The sequence below is a fragment of the Varroa destructor genome, unplaced genomic scaffold, assembly GCF_002443255.2.
Source record: "Varroa destructor unplaced genomic scaffold, Vdes_3.0 BEIS01000002.1, whole genome shotgun sequence".
NCBI classification, from domain to species: Eukaryota; Metazoa; Arthropoda; class Arachnida; order Mesostigmata; family Varroidae; genus Varroa; species Varroa destructor.
In genome coordinates, this window is record NW_019211455.1 from 41092252 (window position 1) to 41113626 (window position 21375).

Genomic DNA, 21375 nt, shown 5'->3' on the forward strand with positions numbered 1-21375 from the left:
TTGACCGTACACTGATCTCAGGCAAAAAAAAACTATCTTTATCCACCGTCGCTAAGGAACAATGCAGTGTATGGAGAAGTGTACGGCGGAAGCGTGTACTACCAGAATATTACATTCCACGAAGCGCACCTTCCACTAAATCATTAAATTAGTACGCTTTTGGACGTAAGCACGTCCTACAAGCAGTCGTAAAAGACAATTCTTCGTCCAGGCCCACAAGCCTTCCTAAATATACAGCTGTACACTAGTTAAATTTGTCATAACTATATATATGACTAGTTCTAGTTATATGAAAGTTCTCTAGGGGTTTTAATGGAACTTTATTATAATAATAATAAAGTTCCATTATATTGCAATGCATGATATTGCAATGTGGCGCATATTCTTGTAATAGCTTTTTTACTCTGGTTCATAACTGGTGTACAAAGCTTTTGACTCATAGACGATGTCCACTGCGGCCATTGTTGTCCATAATATTTAGTCAATTAGCCTCCGTACAGGAAACTGGTCAGAATCTAGTTTCCTGTACGGAGACTAGTATATATAAAAACCACACGATCTTTTTAAAATTCACATTTTTTGCACATCTATTAAATTTACCTAACTGAGAAAAATTAGCATTAACGTCCATTTGTTAATGAGTGCAAGAGCCCAACTACTGCGGCGGGCCTCTCCCGTAGTTCGGAAAGCATTGTTTTTAGAATACGATTTGCAAGACCAAAAAGCTACATATCTAATTTCTCATAGGATGTGGAAGGCCAATTAGCAGATACAGTTAACGGCTCTGAAACCAACTTTTTCTATTATTGATGTAAGTTTATTCTCAGCTTCCAGCAAGGACGCTCTTCTTAGACCCAGTATGTAAAAAAAGAAAAATAAAAATACGTAAAAATCACGATTAGATATGTAATACGGAAAGACCACTCGTATATGATCGTACTATAGAAGTCCTAGGGTCAATGGGGAAGTCCACGTTCATGATAAACCCAGCTTCTTATGGATAGTTTTCTTCCCCAATCTGTTAATAGGTTCCAATGTAAAGCTTTAGTTTTGGTGATCTGAAAATCTTGGAAGATGGCTGATCTCACCCTGTATCCGGTGCATGTTATGTATTTGTTGTTGACAGATTAAGCCCACTTTTATAGCTTGAATCGCCTAACGATTTAACGGCATGCGGCAAAAATTTCTGCTAGAACATTGTTTTCTACCGACCCACCTTAACAATTCCTAGTGCTCATACCACATCCGAATTAGCGCAGCGATTTTTCTATGCGCTTGGTACATCTAATCTGAGTTCTAGGTGTCATCAGAAGATTCATCTCTGAAGCGTTTTTCATTCTAATTGTTTTAGTGAAAACCATGAAATCTTATATGGAATGATTTTTAAAGATGCACATAATTATCAATAACTTTTTTATCATCATAAAAAAAACGTTTACTTCTCCTGTTTGTCTTAAAGAGGTTACAATATTCTTCTGTATTTCTTCAAGCCTTCCTTGATCACGCTCCTCACCTAGGTTAAGTATCTACAACATAGGTTATGACGCATTAATCATTGCTTTAGATCAACACATGAGGCAATAATTTCCTGTTTAGAATACATACAGACTGGTTATTTCTGTACGTGGCGCTTTTGTTTCAAGGTTGCGCACGACCATTTCGTATAACCCTAATTAATCATTATAGTGAGTGGGTAGCAGCCGGTCGCTAGAGCAGACGGCTAATTTTATTGAACTGCGTGCGAAGCACTGAAAGATGGCAAACAAAAGAACTTTAGACATATGTATATTGTACGAAATTTATTCTCTTAATTAATTAAAATCGTGTTGTCGTTCTAAGTGGCACATAGATATTTGGAATCTGTTAGAGTTTCGAAAAGTGTTTAATCGACATTATCACGTTCTTAATTTTATCCTATTAATAGCCTCTGGGACATAAGTTGAGCGAAACTAGCCATAACGTGATAACAATACCGCTAGGCAATTTGTGATAGACAAACAGGCCAAATCACTATCTCGAAAGCCATGAGCTGCCGTATCCTTTTATCCACTATAACATATGTACACTGTCTTTCATGGAAATACGCCCAAACGGAATTATATAGTAATCAATGTTGAAAAAGAAGAAAAACCTTCTTGAGAGGACCATTTCATGCAGAAGCTTAGTGAAACACAGTCGAGAGGACCATTTCATGCAGAAGCTTAGTGAAACACAGTCGCCAGCTCACCTATCTCTAAATGATCTGTGTCATACAATCAATGAATGTTACTACCATGGCGGCTAGCAGACTGAAGCCAGTTGTATCCACTTCGCAGTATTAACAGACGATTTATTCTAGAACTTAATATTACATATAAACGAGGTACGTCAATCCTGTCTGAAACAGTTTCATACTCGGATCCAAAGCTGTTTTCAATTAAAATTCAATTGCATCTAAAGGGAAAGGAGAGAAAAAGAAAAGAAAAAGCATGCAACAGATGCAAAGACGTAGAAAATCTTTGCATCTGTTCCACGCTATATCTACGCTCCGATTTTTTCTTCCACGCGCTCTCTTCGTTAACCTTGAACTCTTCCAGTTCTATTTCAGACTAGCGCGCCTCTGCTCGGAAGAGTTTTGAATTCTTAGTAAAGCTGTTTTTGGATATAAGCACGTAGCTGGTTTACAAAGACATTTAGCACAAGTCCACAATGGTGTACACCAACAAAATAGGCAAGCTCCCACGCAGGTAACAATGAAGCCAACTACAATGACTGCCACAACAATCGGTGTTTCTGCAAAAATAGTTACTTGTTAGGAACTTGCAGAGGCGGTTGAAATAAATTTCCCTTAATAATACTAATTCTAAAGACCTTTCGGCACAAATACCCAACTAGGAGAACAGTATAGAACAGTGTACATCGTATATGCGATATACTATACGATATAGTTGTGTGTCTGCATGTTATTGACCGTCTAAAAAGTCTATTAACGTATTTACTATGTTCCGTTGCTGGCGACAGTACTAGGAAAAATTGCCTTAAGAAATCCACACCGAATTCGGTGCGTTAAACTCGTGGTATCCATACGTATCGCGTATGAACTAATAAAACTATGAACCCTGTTATGATAAGACGATATACTCCTGCATATTCTTGCACTGATCGATAGGGTAAAAGAGCGGAAGCAAGACATGCACCATTTTTGAGAACCGGTGTCGTATTGAGTTAGGTGTACATTAACGCGAATTTGGCTGACTTCTAGAATTTAATTTATAGAAGTACTTCTTCGTGTAGTAGAACTAAAAGTGTAAAACAAATTTAAATAAATAAAATTTAAAGACCAATACGAATAATTTAATGAATCACTAGGTAACCATATACGCACTAATCTCGAACATAACTAGTAGCTCTACTCGTGTTCTGTTTCTACGTTATAGCTAATGATCGAAGATCTCCTAATCGTCCAACGTTTGTATGCATTTGTTTAACATCATCTGTGCTGTAGGTGCTTACGTTCCTACGAGTCCTTACTGCTAAGGAGGAGCTTGTCGGGTTCTGGTGTTGAGTAATCCATCGTAGTCCTACGTTAAGAGTTCAGTAGTGAAATTCTGGGTGAAATCCTCAGTCTCTTTGTCGAGCGTACGGCAATACGAGAAAGTCCTGGAATACAAATTTGACAGGGCTTCTTACCGCATCGACCGTACATGAAGTCAGGAACATGTTTTGTTCATTTAGGTAACTAAATCAGTCGTTGAGGAAAAACTTGGCCTAATAAAACCTAGAAGCCTACTTTATCAAGATGCCCAACGAAAGTCACTACCGGGACGAAATATGTAAATGCAATAATGTCTGATAGAGTAAGTGACATCAATTTGTTGTAGTATTATGGCAAAAGGAATCGAGCCTATTCCCTTAAGCATCACGCGTGCAAGATCGATCAATAATGAAGCCGAATAGATTATATTAAGCGTTGTGGCCATATATATCTAACGACCCTAGCGAACCAAGTAACTTCCCAAGATCATACCAAGTTAATTATAAGGCACAACTGAAGAACAATCGAAAACACGTTTAACTGTGCAAATATACCTGGGAAGTTTAACTGAATGCACAGTTCACCGTTCTGAGCGATGTCCAGGTTGAAAATCTCTTGCTGCCTATTAATCGTCCATTGTCTTTTCTTGACACTATGAAAGTGATTTTGCGTCATGGACTTTTGTTAATATTTTTGAAACCCAGAGACAGCATTAACAAGACCCATTAAAGCAGGCATTAGGCACAGACAATTACGTGACATCAATGGCCCATACCCTTTGCGTAATTGGTGGCAGCTTTCTGTCAGTCCGTTCGATATCATTACAGGTTGCTTTGTTGTTCTTTGTAATAACAATAATGAGGTTATTGATTTGTGATTTTATGGAGTCAACCGGCTACCTTTGCAATATCTGGCAGGCCGTGTCGGTCTAAAATCTGTTCTGAACAGCCTTACATCAAAATTTATGGCTCATTGAGAAAATTTCTTTCACCATAAAATATATGTCGAAAAATCAACTACATCATATGCGCTTATATAGAGAAGTTCGATTTGGTGTTGTTAAATCTTAGCGATCTTAGAAAAACGAGGCAAGAAATCTCCCAAGATTATCCTGATTAGTTTTCCTTACGAAACTGTTCGTGTCGTAGTCTTATTAAGAATTTTTTTTAGCGAATTGATTCTGCATTAAACTAGGCCGTTGTCTATCCAAACAAATTCTAACTTGAAAAGGATTAATCTATAGGTAATTGCTACCAGTATGTTTGTTGTGCCACTGGACGCGGACACGAAGTCACTAATCCAGAGGGCCAAGAGGTGCAAAAAAGCACCAGAAATCTGACAAGGATCAGTTGTCCTATTTATGTAGAAAAGCCAATTTGTGATAAAGACACCTGTCTCGAGAATAGCCGTTAATGTGTGTATCACCAGGCACGATGAGGCACGATATTACGTATATAATTAGCTGGTGATCGACACGACAGATTTGGCATTGCATGAACCAAGCAAGGATCAATTGTCTTCTCAATTAAGGGCTTCATTTTGCGGATGAATGATCCGCCGCAGCTAAAATCAGGCCAAACGCTAACGACTGACCTAGAACGAGCGGTGCCTCATGTCACCGATCGGTGACATACTTACACAGTTTTAGCCATTCCCGTTAATAGCAACATCAGTGTTCACACCTCTGACACAGTTCGCTCATGGCCATCACGAAACGTCTAACTGATAGGTGCCATCAGGCAAACGTCACTCGGTGTAGCAGTGCGACCAAAGCTCTCAGTTATATATACACTAGACAAACACCATTTACTCCACCGCACTACTCCTCATTATACCTACCGCTAACTCTGTTTATAGTTGTTGTCTTATGTACCGCCCACGGGATTAACCTAATCCATAGATTTCTATGAGATTTTGTAGCCAACACGCTGGTAACGTACGGAGTGTTTGCTATTATATATCGAATTGTTTTTTTAACAGATTCAACGTGTCTTTTTCGATCATACACTTTACTCGGTAACCGATAATAACTAATAAATTGTTTCTGCTTCCAGAGAATCCATATTGAGTCCAATAGAGGATAAGATCTATGCAGCAGTGGTCGCAGGGTCGAGGACAACTCATCCGTTGTAGTGTCACAGACATTGATAGCTAGTTGAAGAACGAACGACAATGTTTGTCAGATACTGCGATCTTGCAAGGATCAAATAGCATCCTTCTGTTTGTTCCACTGATTCGAGCTAGTCCACTTCATCGAAAAAATTCACGACGGCCGTTTGAAACGGGGTCCATTGAGCAATATCGATACCTCATCTACTATGAGCGTCAATATACCAACTTGGCAGAGTATTTAAAGGAAACCTAGGTTACTTGGTATGATTCAGCTTCTCAAACTTTCGTTAACAGTAAATAAAACGTATACTACGATTTTTCTTACAATTGGACTCAGTTTGTCGAAAACAACAATCATCATTCGAGTCGTGGTGACTCGTTAGCAGAGGAAGCACCTTTGTGGGAAGTTTAGCCGATTGACTTGTGCTTCTCGGCGTAATCCTATTAGTACAACGATATATCTGTTTGTCTACGTTTATGGATTCGGAGTATTGGCCTTATTTATATATATCGTAAAAGGAATTATAATCTAACTCCTTTTGGTGGATATTATAGCTCTAACCATAACAATAAAAGAGTACGGTAAATTTTATGGGTCCACTATGAAGGTCCTTAAAAAGCCGCGCTAAGAAGGTATCTCTATCGATTGATCTATCGAGTAACGATAATCAAAGATGCTAAGCTAAGTCACCACTATATAGAATCGCTATAGAATGTAAAAGAAAGCTATCTAGACCTATCAAATAAATAAGGAAATATCTTTAGTGACCGATTTAAGTGAGGAGCGTCCACGCCTCATGTTAAGGCAAAGCCAATAGGCTTTGCCATAACATGTTTCACCGAACGGCAGCTATTGAAACAAGTCGATCAGATGCTCAACTTTGAAAACTTGTATCTACAAGTAGACCGGCTGGACAACGAAGTTGACAGTAAACTTTGTGCTTGTTGTATAGCAGACGTCAAAGTCGGAGTGAACTCAAGTAGATATTTGGTGTGATTAGCAAACGTGTGAGAAAATTGCGGGTCATCGAGATAGCCGTCACGCAATATTCATATCGGTGACCGATGTGAGAGTTCCCGACCACTTCGATGTTCGGTTAATCGTACCGAAGCATTGACAAGCGACAGTTGACTTGATTCGGTAACTCGTTCGGGCATCGTTCTGGCTTCTGAGCAGACGAATTACAGATGAGTGGATAGAATCGGGCTCTATTTTGGAACTACAGCGAAACATAGAGGGTGAACAATCAGGCGTAGAAAGTGTCGGAAATCATTAGTCTAAGAAGATTCTGTTCGAAGAGGGATAACGAAGCGGGATGGCTTTAGATGAATGGAAGTGGGTCTATTTAAAAGTGCGCGGGGAAAGGGGGGCATTCAGATAAGATGTATGTAAAAATTCTACAATCGTTCATTAAAAAAGTAAAAAATCACTATGTGCGACGTAGGTTGAGCTAGAAAGGACGTTGGGCAACGATGACACAAAGATGTCAACTTTTCTTTACTTTCGTGTTACAGCAGTAGCTACTCCTGAATCGAATGGTCATAAGGGATAAGTCGATGACAATTAGAAAGTTCTTGCATCAGTGGGTGAGGGCAACTAATTGACCAGACATCACCTTGAAGCGTATATATATATATATATATGGATGAATACATATGATAAGAAAAAGTATTTGTTTATTCAATACAAGCGACCTAGATCGTGTCATAGGATTTTTATATTTTTTCCTCTCTTTATCTGAATCATAATGCGTAATGGATATCGAGTTAAGGCATAAATTAAAAGAGTAGTCGTTAAGAACAGAGCGACAGAATCGTCTTCGCTGCCCTATATGTAGCTGCCAATGATCTGGCATCACATCAGAAAACTCAGAAACACAATTTGCTGTATTAGCGGTAAAAATAAAGGTGCAATATTTTATCAAACGTTTTAAAAAAAAACCACAAAGCATATGAACAGTACAACCAGGCATCAACAATCAAGGCACTAATAGCTGGTCTTGATTACCTGCATATACCACAATACTCGAAAAATTGCCACGGTAACTGTAATACAAAAGAGCAACAACCCCAATGGAACTTCATACAGATCAATGGTACAGAGAACATCTCATATCTAAGCGTGATTAATAAACTAGCGAATGTCTAATAGTCGAGCAACCTAGAAGTAAGTAGAACTTAATCGTAATAGCAATCATCGGGCTCACGAAAAATAATACAGAAAAAATTCTGCCTACATTCACAAATTTAACAAGACCAAAAAAGAAATACTTTTCTTAGGTGCGCACTGGAAAACAAGAGTAGAATGCCGAGGGAGCAAATGTTGAACAAGCTTAAAAAAGATGAAGGTTTCGACGAACAGCCGTACAAATCGTCGACTGCACGCCGTGATTACTTACAGTAGCACGAGGTCTTCAAAAAGAACTTACCCAGGAAGATACTACATCATTAATAACATTTACAGCAGATAGGAATGACCAGCTTATGAATTAATACACATACGAAAATTGCACCGATACGCCATGCGTCGCGTACTAACCTCAAATAGAGGTATACAAAAGGAGAACGTCTTCCGCAATATTCAATGACGGGTTCGCACGAACGAGTTGACTTCAAATGTTAGAGAAATATATCACTATATAACTTGAGGACACCAACTATACACGTTCGAAGAAAAATTACCAAACAACATGACAATCCACAAAGAGTAAAGTTTAAAAAAATTACACTATATGACAAATTAATCTACAGTGTACATGTAAACGCGTCATAATCATATGCGCCCAAAAGAAATACCCAAGTCGACTTTTCAGGGAACTGCATCAGAACGATATTCGAGATATCATTCGCTGCCATATGAACTTACTAGAAACTATAGCAAGCGGACAAGATTACGCTGGCGAGACCGGGGCGCACAGCAGGCGCCATTGCACAATACGGACTATTACAGTTAAGAAAAAAAGGATCTACAAGTGCAACAGATCTTTTATTTTAAGCAACTTGACAATCCGGTTACGGCAAGCATGATGCTGCTTATACCTGTAGTTAAATAATAGCGTAACAATTTGCCAAGCCTCACCCTTTAGAACGCTTGTGAAGGGATCGAAGAAGCTATACGCTTGCCTTCATGTTTCAGCTAGACATTTAGCTACCCAGCGAGATCAGAGCAGGACTAACGATCGAATAGTTAAAACATTTTCCAGTAAAAAGCTAAATCGAATACCTATTAAAATAAAAACAATTGCTTAACATCAAACCAATCACACGCCACCGCAATAAACACAGAAAGATCTCTGCGACGATACACACAGAAACCCCAAATCATCACAAAGGAAAGGCACGATGTATAGACATTCGAAGTAACAGCGAATTTTAACGGCGATGAAGATATCCGACCCAACAGACACGAGATAAAGCGGTCATTGGCTACGTAACAGAGAAAAAGTGAACAATATGGCGACTCAACAAGGATGCCATAATGCGCTATATATTAATATATAACAGACGGCAGTGAGTAAAGAGAAAATGCGCGTGATGCGCTGCAACGCGAGGATAGATGCAACCATATGTCTTAAGTATAGAGCAGAACACTAATAGATAATCACCTCAAATGCTATCGTTACATGTAGGTAAAAAAAATCGTGCGACATCGTTCAGGACGACTCTTTCAATCAGTGGACAGGGCACAGGGTCACGCTGCAATCCCTATATTTCACTTGACAGTTCAGAAAGTCTTGTCCTTAGACGCCGACTACAGCCTGTTTCAGTGCTGTACATATTTGTTAGGCGTTGGAGGCGAAGAAGTTGCTTCCAAGTTAATTCTTGGAATAATTTAGCATTAAGAACTACAAATATAGTAGTTTTGGTTTGATCTGCCACATGTGCAGACGCCATTTATATATATATATATATATATTAGATTCTGAGCCTCGATATCAATCAGGTTGTTCTTAGTATTATTTCAAGGAAACAGTCTTTTGATTTGAATTGAGTAAAAAGTTTTCGTCACTTTTAACTGCTTTAAACGATAGTGATATTCGCCTTACCTTAGTCAGATAGTGTTTCGTCTCCTACAAGTTTTGCCTGTCGTTTTGATAGTCAGTGTATCCTGCGCAATAAAAGGGTTTCCGTCTTCCTAGCTATGCCGCATAGGTTAGGTTAGGTTAGGTTATAATCAGGTACCCCGATGTTCGGATTGTAGCACAGTAAGAACGATCATCTTGGAAATTATTTTCTAGCTAGATACTAAATGAAATCAACCAATCCCACTCTAGCGCCATCAATGAGCTCTAACGGAAGCTTTCAGCTTAACCCAATATATCTCTTTTCTTTTGCACTCTGACTAAATAAGAAGGTCAATCATGGGAACCGCAACTGATTTTTTTCAGTATCATTGTCGCGCACGATGCTCATACTCGTAATCTTCGATGAAGGTTTCCCTGATAACCTAATGATAGCCTTCACCTACAATCAATAAGCTTACTAAGCATTGTACCCTTAAGGTCCCTCTCCAGGTTCTGGAAATTTTGCTGAACTGTATATTCGCCCCACCTACAGCTAGCTAGCAGATTCGATACGTGAATTCAATGGTCTGCGTATTACCAAATGGCACATACAATAATTTTTCGTCATATATGTTTCATTGGCGCTTTTTAGCGATCTATATACAGAATTGCAGTTCTTAGTAAGAGGCAGCATACTACACACTTTATTCACGCATATGTCATATTACGTTACTCTCGATAACTTTTAAGGACATGTGATGTCTAAGCACTTGCGGGCCTTACAAGCGACATTTTAACTCGTATGAACAGCACCTGACATTTGGGGATTTGTTTTTTTACCCATAAGAGATGCGTGCTTGATATCTAACGCCTTGCAATCTATTCATCGATTTTTGTGGTCTTCCTGATATATGGCTATTTTATGTTATCCTGGATAGCATCTAAGACGATCTAGGACTGTGCTGAGATACAGCCATCTATCTTATGGAATGTCTAACAACGATACCGGAGAAAAGACTCGAAGCATCGAGATAACAATTATCTAAGGAAAGCTTATAAATGCAGACCTGCGTTTCGCCAGTAAAATTTAACAATATAAAAACAGTAATTACGTTTTGAGAGTTCTTTTGTTTTACGTTCCTATAGAGATTCATAGCGAATTGATCTTTTCTTTTATCTCATTAAAAAAATACTTGTTTTACATCTTGCTTCTACCATCATCAGCCGCGATCATGTCCCTATTCCGAGATTCAACACAAGCAGAAAAATAACCATGAAAGCCGGGCATTCGAATGTTTCCGCTTTCTTCGGACTCACTTCAGCAAGTATCAGACAGACTATTTTTTTTTAACAAAAACCCTTTGTATGAAGAAATTACAAGACATTAATAGATCTTGCTAACTTCCCCTATCTTCACTTGCTGACGGGCTGTTGTACATACTCGAAAGGTTACCATCATTCGTTTTGCCAATGAAGCCAAAAGCATTTCGATAACCACTCAACTTTGTAGTAATGATTTTTTTCTTCTACGTATCATTGATTGAACCTTACCTCATCGCAAATGAAAACTTCACTATATAGCTTTTCAGAGCAACGAACCGGTTTGTTTTGAAAAAAAAAAACATTAGTTACAGAACAGGGCGTCATATGATGTGTTGTTAAGTGGCTACAATGAAAACATCTATTTCAGTAGAAAATTACGACCATTTATATTATATACTCTATATTATACTATATATTAGCTAAACCACAATTTCACTGTGGAACCATTATCGTTGAAACAGTGGATTTTCTAAGCTACATGGAGGAACCGATTATGTAATGCCACCGTGAGCCAAAACAGACCGCAGTCTTCTCCTCTGATTGTCTATACTAAAACTGACGGATTACATTTGACCTTCGTCCATTTCTAGTTCTATGTTGAGAACGAATTTCGATCTCTCATTTCGCCAATTTCGTGTCTGTATATAGTTCTATCATTCTCTGTCCCAGCGTGCTGTACTGTAGTTCCAGGAACTTGTCGGTCGTTGGAATAGATCGATCGGCTTACAATTCGATTTCCATCCATAAGATGAGATCCTCCTCGTGCTTGGTCCCTATTTCTGTAAATTGATTTCTCACGAAAAGGACGGCTCTGGTCAGATTGGATGGATATCGGCGCAGCACAGACAAATTACATGGCTACCTGAACTAAAAGATACACGACTGTTCAATTCAAAAACAATGACCGAACAAATAGCTGCGGTGAGTAGATGTCGATCGTAACAACTTGTCCTACTTCCCTGCAACGAATTTATGGACAAGCCCTTCACGCTAAAAGTGGACCATTTAGCACTGATTCGTCAGCATGTCCTGTTTAATATACTCGGGCGATCGGGTTAGTTAGACGAAAAGGAGTTCTGCGTGACCATGTGCTTATAGACCAATTTCTTCCTCAAAAGCTCATTTCAACGGACAGAGGTGGAATGCGGATAGAACGCTTAACATCACTGCTGGATACAAAGATAGTATGGCATCTCAATGGGATTATCGCAGATGTACAGGCATCGGTCTCAATTAAGCCGCAAAATCGTCAAAACGTCACCATAAAGTCAACTGTAGTTCAGCGAATGACTGAGGCGAACCACCCTGACAAGGGCGGCTCATATTAGGATTACCATCTGCACACTACTTATCTCAGCCCATTGGGTCCGGCTGAACGTTCCGAAACGGCGTTTTTGCAGTCACTCGATGTTTCCGTGTGCTCAGTGCTGGTGCTCGTCACGTTTATGGTTGTTTCATGAACTCACCGAGTCCTGCGGACTGCTGCAAGATCTGCTAGCCAGCACCCTAACAGTTTATTCAGTGCACGTAGCACCGTAGTTGGCCGCTCATCGCTTCCATACATGTCGAATAATACCTATTTATCTAGTCATTTTATGCATCAAATCGTACTGGTCAATGTCTAAAAAAACGTTGTCACCGCCGACTTGATGAAACCCAACAATCATATTCTTAGACATGAAGCGGCTCTACGGAAATTAATTTTCATACCATTTAGCTATAACAGGATGCATGTTCGCACTAATGTATATTTTAACGCTGGTTCGGCACAAATCAAGTAGACGAAATTGGTTTTGGCCTGGCAGTTCCACTCAAGAAAGAAGTAAGTTCGGCAAAATAAAGTTACTTTTAAAATACAACATTTTACCCACCTAAGAAGTAATTTATGGCCGGCAATTTCTCTCACGAGTGCTCGGCCTAGCAAAGTCCTTCTAAACATCCAAAGATATGGGCTCCTTCAAATACTATCAAAAACTGTTCGTATACCTAACGATACATGAAATAAAGACACGAATAAAACGATTATCGGATGGACGAATGTTATTGATAGTATAGTGACTAGCTAATGCAGAAAAAGCCGATCGTTACCGGGTCGGCCCAGTGATAGCTAACAGCCCCATAGGGAACTGCTCGAGCCACAAGAAGCGCTCACGAATTACCCGGAGATCGCTGGAATTTTCAAGATAAACCACATTACAACGACATTTAAGGTACGCTCATTCGTTCTAATAGTCGTATTGTTTAGCTTATGTTTGGAATTGGCATTGGTTTTACTGGCTGTCGCAAGCGCGCGTCTGATATATGGTACGGCCAACAGGTGTACCGAAGCACTGTTTTGGTGCGAGCATCGCTCAAAGTAAAATTTCGGCCGTATCGCCGGAGGCAACTTTACCCATACCAATACGCTTCAATATCAAACTATAGACAATCTGGAGGACATTTGTGTTTCGCGCGAAACACTAGGGTTCTAATTGAAACCTTGACAGAGGCACTAGTTTTAAAGAAGCTCAGTAGCCTAGAGTTAGACGCGTGTCGCTTAAATTAAGCAATCCTAGAAGTAATGATGTGATATTATCCACGGCACCAATTCAATGCAATTCGTTAATTTACGCAGCAAACCAGAGTCGTTTTTGAAAAAGCAGAATTTCAATGTAAAAAAAAAATGGTCTTAGATTAGAAAAATTCCGTTGCATCGCATATGGACAGATCAGTGCAGTACCAAAAAAACTGAATGATATAGATGGATATGATTAAGGTTGTCAAGTCAGACTGATTACAATATACAGTTATTCAGATAATAATAATAATACCTAGAAAATCACTAAGAGATATCGTAACATACAATTTTTCCACTAAGGCCCCTATCCCTTGAAAAAAGTGCTACAATGCAACAGAAATTTTTTTAAAAAGTGTTTCAGAATCTTGATAGAAATGTTAAAATAGAGTGATTAAATAAAAACATAAAAATAATAAACGTACATAATCTGAGTTTGCGAACTTTCCATCTTGTGAGTATGTGTCAAAGCTTCTGATAAGACTTCTTTCTAAACAACCGAAATTTAGTAGCGTAGGCTCGTTTGACGAATGAGTAGAATGCAGTCTTCTATTTGAGGCTATATATATATATATATATATAACTCAAGTTATTTTTTGTGAACGTTGAAATTTTATGAAGATCATAAAGATGAGTTCAGTTAGAGGAGCAGCCTTCACCTAACTCACAGTAAAAAAAAGTTTCTCAATGGCCGTGCTTCCAAGTTAGTCATAGCTTTCAAACAGTCTCTGTACGTGCCGTGTCACACATGTCCTTCCTCCATCTGCTCCTGTGGGCAAGCCACTAGTGTCTACGGCAACGGCGTGATACTATCAATTTCCCTTGTGATCATTTTACCCGGGCTATCTCTCTGCTTTCAAATAGTTTGATCTAGTCGAATTTATAAACAAATCACAAACTAGTGGATAAGAAAGATCTACCTCGTCCATTCAAACTATATTCGCTAACCGTTAGAACCTAAAATCTTTCGAGATGGCAGCAAGCCGATTTGAAGAAAAATCTTTATTTACTTTGACCGTCTATTTACAGTAATATTCTATTTGTATTTAACAGAATAATTCGTTGGAGGTTCGTCCACTAGATGAAGACTTTTTTTTCGTTGTGACATGGCGATGACTCTTGCGGCTAATGCGCTGTATTTTTTTTTATTGAGGGTACACTGTCTGCATGATATTACATCGTGCATCAACTAAGGCACCTCTAATCTCAGCTGTATCCGTGCAGCACTAGAAAAGTGTGGCATATACGCCACTCAAATCGGAGACGAGGAATTTGAGATATATGACTATATTTTGGGTATATCCTTGTGCATAAATTCTGAGCATTTCATTGTGGCCTAGAGTTGGAACAAGGTAGAACATAACGCGGCATCGCGACAGCGTTTAGCATCAGGAGGTTTCCGTCTTTGAACGAACTACCCATTTTTTAACATATCCTGGTGCTCTTCAGCGATGTATTCTAGTGAAAAGTTTCTGAGCGAGGCGCGTTGATTGTAAATCGTTTACGAATGCGATACAATGGTCGCATCACCGTTGATCACACGTGGTGATCAACCGCGTTTCCGGCCTGCCCCTCTGCTCTCTAGCCTCAGATAAACTTTTCGCACCTGCAATACATTCAAATAGATTTTCTAAAACAAAGGAGTCGATCATGGAATAGAGCAATTCGTTTGCGTAGCAATTCATTTTCCGAAGTCGGGACCAAATGACGCCCGGCCAACCTGCCTGCACCTACAATATCGACAGAAAGAAAGATCGCAAAAAATAGGATAACTACATGTTCTGCTAGCGACAAGTTGAACTTCTGTCCCCAGCGGCAAAGATAGCTCGCAACGCGTGCCATATCAATTCCTGCAAAGGAATGCTTGTACGCAGCGTGGACATTAGCATGCTATAGATCCAATGATGCCCCCAATACTTTACAACTACGTATGACTCACGTAGCGCTCTCCGTCAGGTATAATGGCAGCACCTATAACGCGAGTCATTCTGTTGAGCTTCACAGATGTATTAGAATTTGTATTTACATGTACAAGCGTTTATTTTCAACAAGAACGTCAACGATTTTTGCTACAGTTAAATCGTCGTACAACCTCGTATGAACGATTCTATCACGATCTACTTGGCGCACCTCATAATGGTTGCACTGTCTATAGAAATACATTATATTTGTCTCGTTTCGAGGTAAAGATGCGCACTCACTTTTTTGGCAGTGTGCTAGATTTTGCCGCAATGATGCTCAATGTATGCTGTAATGGAGGCCGCTTGGAGCTTACGAACCATCTCGATACGACTGGAACAGTTCCTTAGTAGCAATACGCTCTATCACATAACATCTTCATATACAAAATAAGCAAAAAACGCTGAATAGCTATTATCTGTCTCGCACCACTGGCTGTAGCCCTCTTCAACTGCCTAGATATAGTTCAATGCTTCATCTCTGTTTATCTTGAAAACCGAAAACATTTTACCTAGCCTATAGCTTTTTGCTGCTTATTCGACGGCAAGTCTTGATACTGGAAGGACCTGCTACCAAGATAGTAAAGGTCCTAACGCAGATAAGTAATCTAGTAGAAGTACCGCACATAAAATGGGACATAGATGAAGTTTTTGTCTTTTCTATTGGAGAGGGTAGCAGCTTCTCGTAATGGCAATGTGTTTTTGACACACTAAACATTCGAGGTGGCCTCAGTTCGAAATTCTGAAACCTTATTTACCATCTGAGGCCTTTAATAGTTCAGGTAACTTTCCCAATACATAGCTCGATCAATTATTTAAAGTTCAGGCTCACTTGTGTCCTTTTTTGCATAGTGTTATAGGCTGCCAGGGTGGCCAAGTGGAAACAGTCTACAGATAAATAGGTTTTGCGTAAAATGAAGATTTCGTATAGTGAAAGTACATAATACAATCCTATACTATATTTCTGCATTGATCCGTTTCGATAAAAAAAAAAAAAGTTTTGTTCACTTACAAACGCAGCCGTGCCGCCAACTTATTATTTGACGCTGCTAAATTGTTGCGGTAACAATTCAATAGTTACAAAAAGTGGCTTTCGACACCTTAACAAAATTCGCTGGAGACCCTTATTCTTAGTTGGACAGTGTTAATGCTGGTTTAGATGTTGCACTAGAGACGTTGATGACCATAGCGTGAGGTATCTCTTCACCTCTCTCGAATATATTTTTGCTTCGTGAAGTTTCAACCATTGTGTATAGAAATCGCAAGCCTTTGCAGTACAGCCTTTACGGGTAATGATAATCAGCCTATTGTCATTCTTGCAAGCACAAAGGAACGCTCTTTACCTATGGGATATGATCATTACCATACTGAATTAGCGCTCTAAAGCCACGTCGAGATTTTCAAGTGACTCATCAAAAGGGATTGTGTGAATTTTCTTGATAACGTGGGGCACGTACAATAACATTGTCTTGACATAGCCATTGTTGGTTGTAGTGTGCTTTGAAAAAGCTTTGGCAACATGGTTGAGGTCTCCGACACAGAGTCGTATAACGTTCTCGTATAATTCATTTTGTTCATTCGTTGTGAGACGGCATTGACAGACTTTCCCACACGTTCATTCTATACCCATTACTCTTAAAGCCCGCGATTCGATTCTTCAATTTGAGGGGCCCGATGACGTTTTTCCAATTGGTTTTCTAGTGTTGAAATCGTCTGCGTGTCTAGCTCCGGACGTGTCTCGTCCATCCATTCGTTCAGGTAGAGATTGTCCAGAGACATACTGTCTAAAATAATCAGCTGTCACTGGTCAAAAAGGTGAGCCTAAAAATAAGCTTTGATCCTGGGACAGAGATATTGGCTAAATACCAAAAAAAAAAAACTCAAGGTTCGGACGTCCAAGGAAAAGGTAACTATATAGATACAATGTAAACAGGATATGTTAGCCTTTCTAGCTACCATGGCAGGGCAAGTCGGACTTGATCTCTATTGATGTAGAGCGAATAGGAACTGAATCGCAATACGATCAGAGTTAAGTCAGAGCTCCAGAAAACTAAAAATGCACAAATGTTTAATAATGATAATAACAGATCCGAGTAGAAGCTGAGGGTGTAAAATGTTTCGGCAGATATGCAATTACCGCGTATTAAGTTGGTACAGTTATAATGGAGACGGTTCACTAAAAGACAAATCGGAACGTAATGTCACGCTATAGGATAATTTGACTCTGAAAAATGTCCAGGTAATGCTAGAGGGAACATTACGCAGCAGGCTGGAAGACTGGAGGGAGAAAGGGATATTTACCAAAGGAAATACTGAAACAATATAGGTGTCAGGGTGGTGGTGAATTCATAACTTATTTATGAACTAAATATACGGGTTTAAATTCGGACATAAGGACCGTTCATTTTTTTTTGCTGGAAGGGAGCCGCCAGCCATTTAGGCGATGCTTAACAAAAGCGATAACACCAAATGAAAAAGCTGAGAGAGAACAACCCAAACGAACGCTTGCGCAATCACAACTCAAACGTTACAGAGTAATAGGTATAAGTTTAAAATTAATAGACCATAAGAGAGAGATCCTCGGAATGGTTTCACAGATAGTGTAGAAGTTTTGAGCTGAAAATGCAGATGTCAAGAGATATTAGGTAGAATAAATATTAGGCCAACTTGAGCTTGCAGCTACAAATCATTTCATTCAGGCTTCGTAGTGACGAGGCAAGTAGGCCATGCTTACTATCAGTTGAAATGGTAAAGAAAAAGAATTAAATTGAGCAAGAAAAAATTATCGCTATCTGCTGTCGGCAATAATCTGTAGCAAAACCAAATTGACTGCGTCCGTTAGGGAAACCTGAAATGTTCGTTAATCATTTCGGCTCGATAGCTCGAGCTGTTCTGTGTCGGCTTGCCCTCATTGCTTACAACAGCTATGGCAATAAAATTCAAATCGTGATGAGCCAAGAACAACACTTATCTTTCTTGTATTCAGCTTTATCCCGTTTCTGATATTTTAGGAGAACGTTAGTGTAATCTATTTACAGCAAGACAGATAATGAGTTATTAATTATCCGAGAAATTATAGTTGACTGACGAACTGGATTCGTGATGGGGCATTCGTGATGCTTGCAAAGGCTATTGCGGACCTAACTAAATGTACAAGCGATTAGGAACAGATCACCGAGAGTACACTGATCCATAGCACTTCAGCTGTGACTAAACGCTATTCAACTGGCTAGCGATCATCACATCTAGCTACCAATGACTATAGCATCTATAGATGCTCTGTGGATCGCATTAGATGCTTCTTCTTCATGCATGCTGCTTCTTCTTTCAACATGGAGCGAATTGAAGATTCAAACCTAAATCATAACGTGTCCCCACAATCGGTGAGCACATACGCTTAGAAAGCCATATTATCCTCATACATATATTATCATACATATACATATTAGGAATAAAACAAATTCATCTATTTGAAGCAAGTGAGTCTAAACTTGCACTATCTTTTGAACGAGGTGTACAGATTAAATAGCGCAAGACGCACAAAGGATTGACCTTTATTGGTCAAGGAGTTACGTTGAAGTTTTTGAAACATCTTCCCAGCCAGCTGCCTTCTATAATGGAGACGCCCGAGAAGCTGAGTGTTTATACTTCACTATAGCGTATAAAGTCCTCTTCCGATTTTCGCCTTCCGGGTTCAGCCGGGGATTTAATGAGCCTTGCTTTGGACAGTTTTCATTTGGAATGACGCACGTTGCTATACTCTGCTACCTTTGTTCAATAGTTTCGCGAACGAAAGACGATACCGTCAAGATTCTTGCATATACGGCTCGTTATCGGAAAGTGTTTGGCCAATGAAGTCGAGGGTGGGTTCGGGCGTTTGGGTCTTACTGAATTTTTCAGCTTTATTATTTCTTCAATTCATTGTACACTACAACGTTTTCAAAGAGGCTTTTTTCTTTAATTTATATATTTTTCTATCTCTTATTTTTTATAATTATATATATATATATATATATATATATATATATATATATACACAAATTTATAATTATAATTTAGCTGACTTTTATGATAAAAACAGCTAAATTGTACCATTTATGGGAGGTTATGCTAAAGGACTCGAAAATGATGGCTTTATTGTGCGCTCTATGTGAGCTCTTGCATGCAAACACGCTCCCGTTCCAGAGATGAATGTGTACCTATGGAGCACTGCATATATAAAGCATTATATGATTCATAGCTCATTTATGGCCGCTCCGAAGTTCACACATGCTGCGTCTAAATGTAAGGAAACAATATCCTCTGTAACTCGAACAACTTCGCCCATATACATCTCGTAGCATTCGTTCAAAGCTTTCACATGATCACTAACTTCGAAAAGTTGTTTTACTTCGTTTGCTTGGGATGCGCCGAAATGTTCCCGGCTGAGTAGAATAGATACGATGCACACGTCCGCACCAATCACCGTGCCCAATAGATTACGATGTTTACCTCCACAAAGGATAACATTATCACCAAGTGTAAACAGTTCACATCCTATTGTCCACTTCACGCCAGCATTGACCTGACTGTCGTTTCCAGCATCCTCGATACGTACGTCTTGCCCATCGAACCTTTTCTTCTTGCGACACGTCCCGTTTCGACAGCGGTCGTCATCGTGAAGATAACGTTTCCTAGATGGTTGTCCGGCTGACAAAACCGTTTCGAAAGTTATTCTCATTGTAGCAAGTCGGCGAAAATACGCTAAAACCAACGTACTTCGGAAAATTCGGTAGTTTTGACAATGAAATCGAAAGGTCCTATAGAACGATTACGCAGGTTTAGATCCTATGGGTTTAGAACTAATATAGAATAGAAAGAAAATTGACTTTCAATTAAGTGTTGACGTCCATTACCTCTGTCCAGCATAGTTTCAGACGTTTGCTGTAGAAACAAGTACCATAAAACAACATAGCCCTACGACGCCAGCAATAACTAGGACTGAATTTATCTCAAGATTGCTCATTGACTCCGCCTACGCAGTCCCTCTCTCGTTGCTGCGATAGCTTATTCGGATGACTCACACTATAGCTTCTGTCTTCTTCGTTATGTCTTCGCTGTTGATGAGGTTGGCTGAATACAAGGTCCTTTGTAAGCCAGCTAGCTGGGGCGGGCAAGGGTTAGCGTGAAATTTCAAGCTTTGACAGAATTACTTCATAATATGATTTTCCATTGCAATTAATGCATCTCATTGTTTTAATACAGGACAATTAGCATTGCGGATGTTTATGGCAGTACAACACACGAAAATACGAAGTCGTTATTGTTCCTCTATGTGTTTACGTTCTACAAATATTTTATGCGTTTTCATATCTGTACGGGCACAGGATCAATTAATATTACTCTAATTTTTTGTGAAAGCTAATACGGCTTTTGATATTGATCATATTCTATTCTGTTTTTTTTTGTTATTTTTCTATTTTACGAATAGAAGACGAAAAGCAGAGTCTATCGGAAGCCTTTTATCAGTTTGGTTCGAGATTCGTGCGTAGACTGAATTGTCTGAAAATATGTGTTGTTTAGTGATCTGGCCGATTACTCTCGAGGGATGTATCAGGCTAGTTTTGTCTAGTCATGTAACACGGGAATCGAAGTGTTGAGAGAAGCGCAGTTCCCAATTCCCGTGCCCCTGTCTTCGGTGGGACGTCCGTCACTTGTTTTGGTAGACGCCTTCAGTGTTTCAATTGGAAACTACGCCCGCATGTGATGTTGAATAAATCGGCTTAAAATTATGGTTTCTACTCGGCTCTCATCGATAAATTCAAATGCTATTGCTTCCGTAAAAACTAAGAGCAATGAACCAATCGAAGTCCTTCATTACGCTAAGTGTCCTGTTATTCTCTAACCTGATTCTGCTGTTATAATCCTTTT

At 39.3% G+C, this 21375-nt stretch overlaps 2 long non-coding RNA genes across 3 annotated transcripts in view; one reads left to right on the forward strand and one right to left on the reverse strand.

The window, feature by feature from the left end:
• Positions 1–5953, forward strand: part of LOC111244163 (uncharacterized) — a 10600-nt gene extending 4647 nt beyond the window's left edge. Inside the window, exon 2 of the long non-coding RNA XR_015321054.1 lies at positions 5569–5953. This is a non-coding gene — a long non-coding RNA (uncharacterized LOC111244163). The remainder of the gene's footprint in view (positions 1–5568) is intronic.
• On the reverse strand, positions 2184–5349 carry LOC111244162 (uncharacterized). 2 transcript variants are annotated; one of them, XR_015321052.1, is made up of 3 exons: positions 5153–5349; positions 3493–3639; positions 2184–2772 (listed from the first exon to the last, which is right to left on the reverse strand). It is a non-coding gene; the product is annotated as an uncharacterized LOC111244162 (long non-coding RNA). The 2 variants fall into 2 exon arrangements; XR_002670764.1 differs by lacking the exon at positions 5153–5349 and adding an exon at positions 4069–4283 and having other exon boundaries at positions 3511–3639.
• Positions 5954–21375: the final 15422 nt, after the last annotated feature.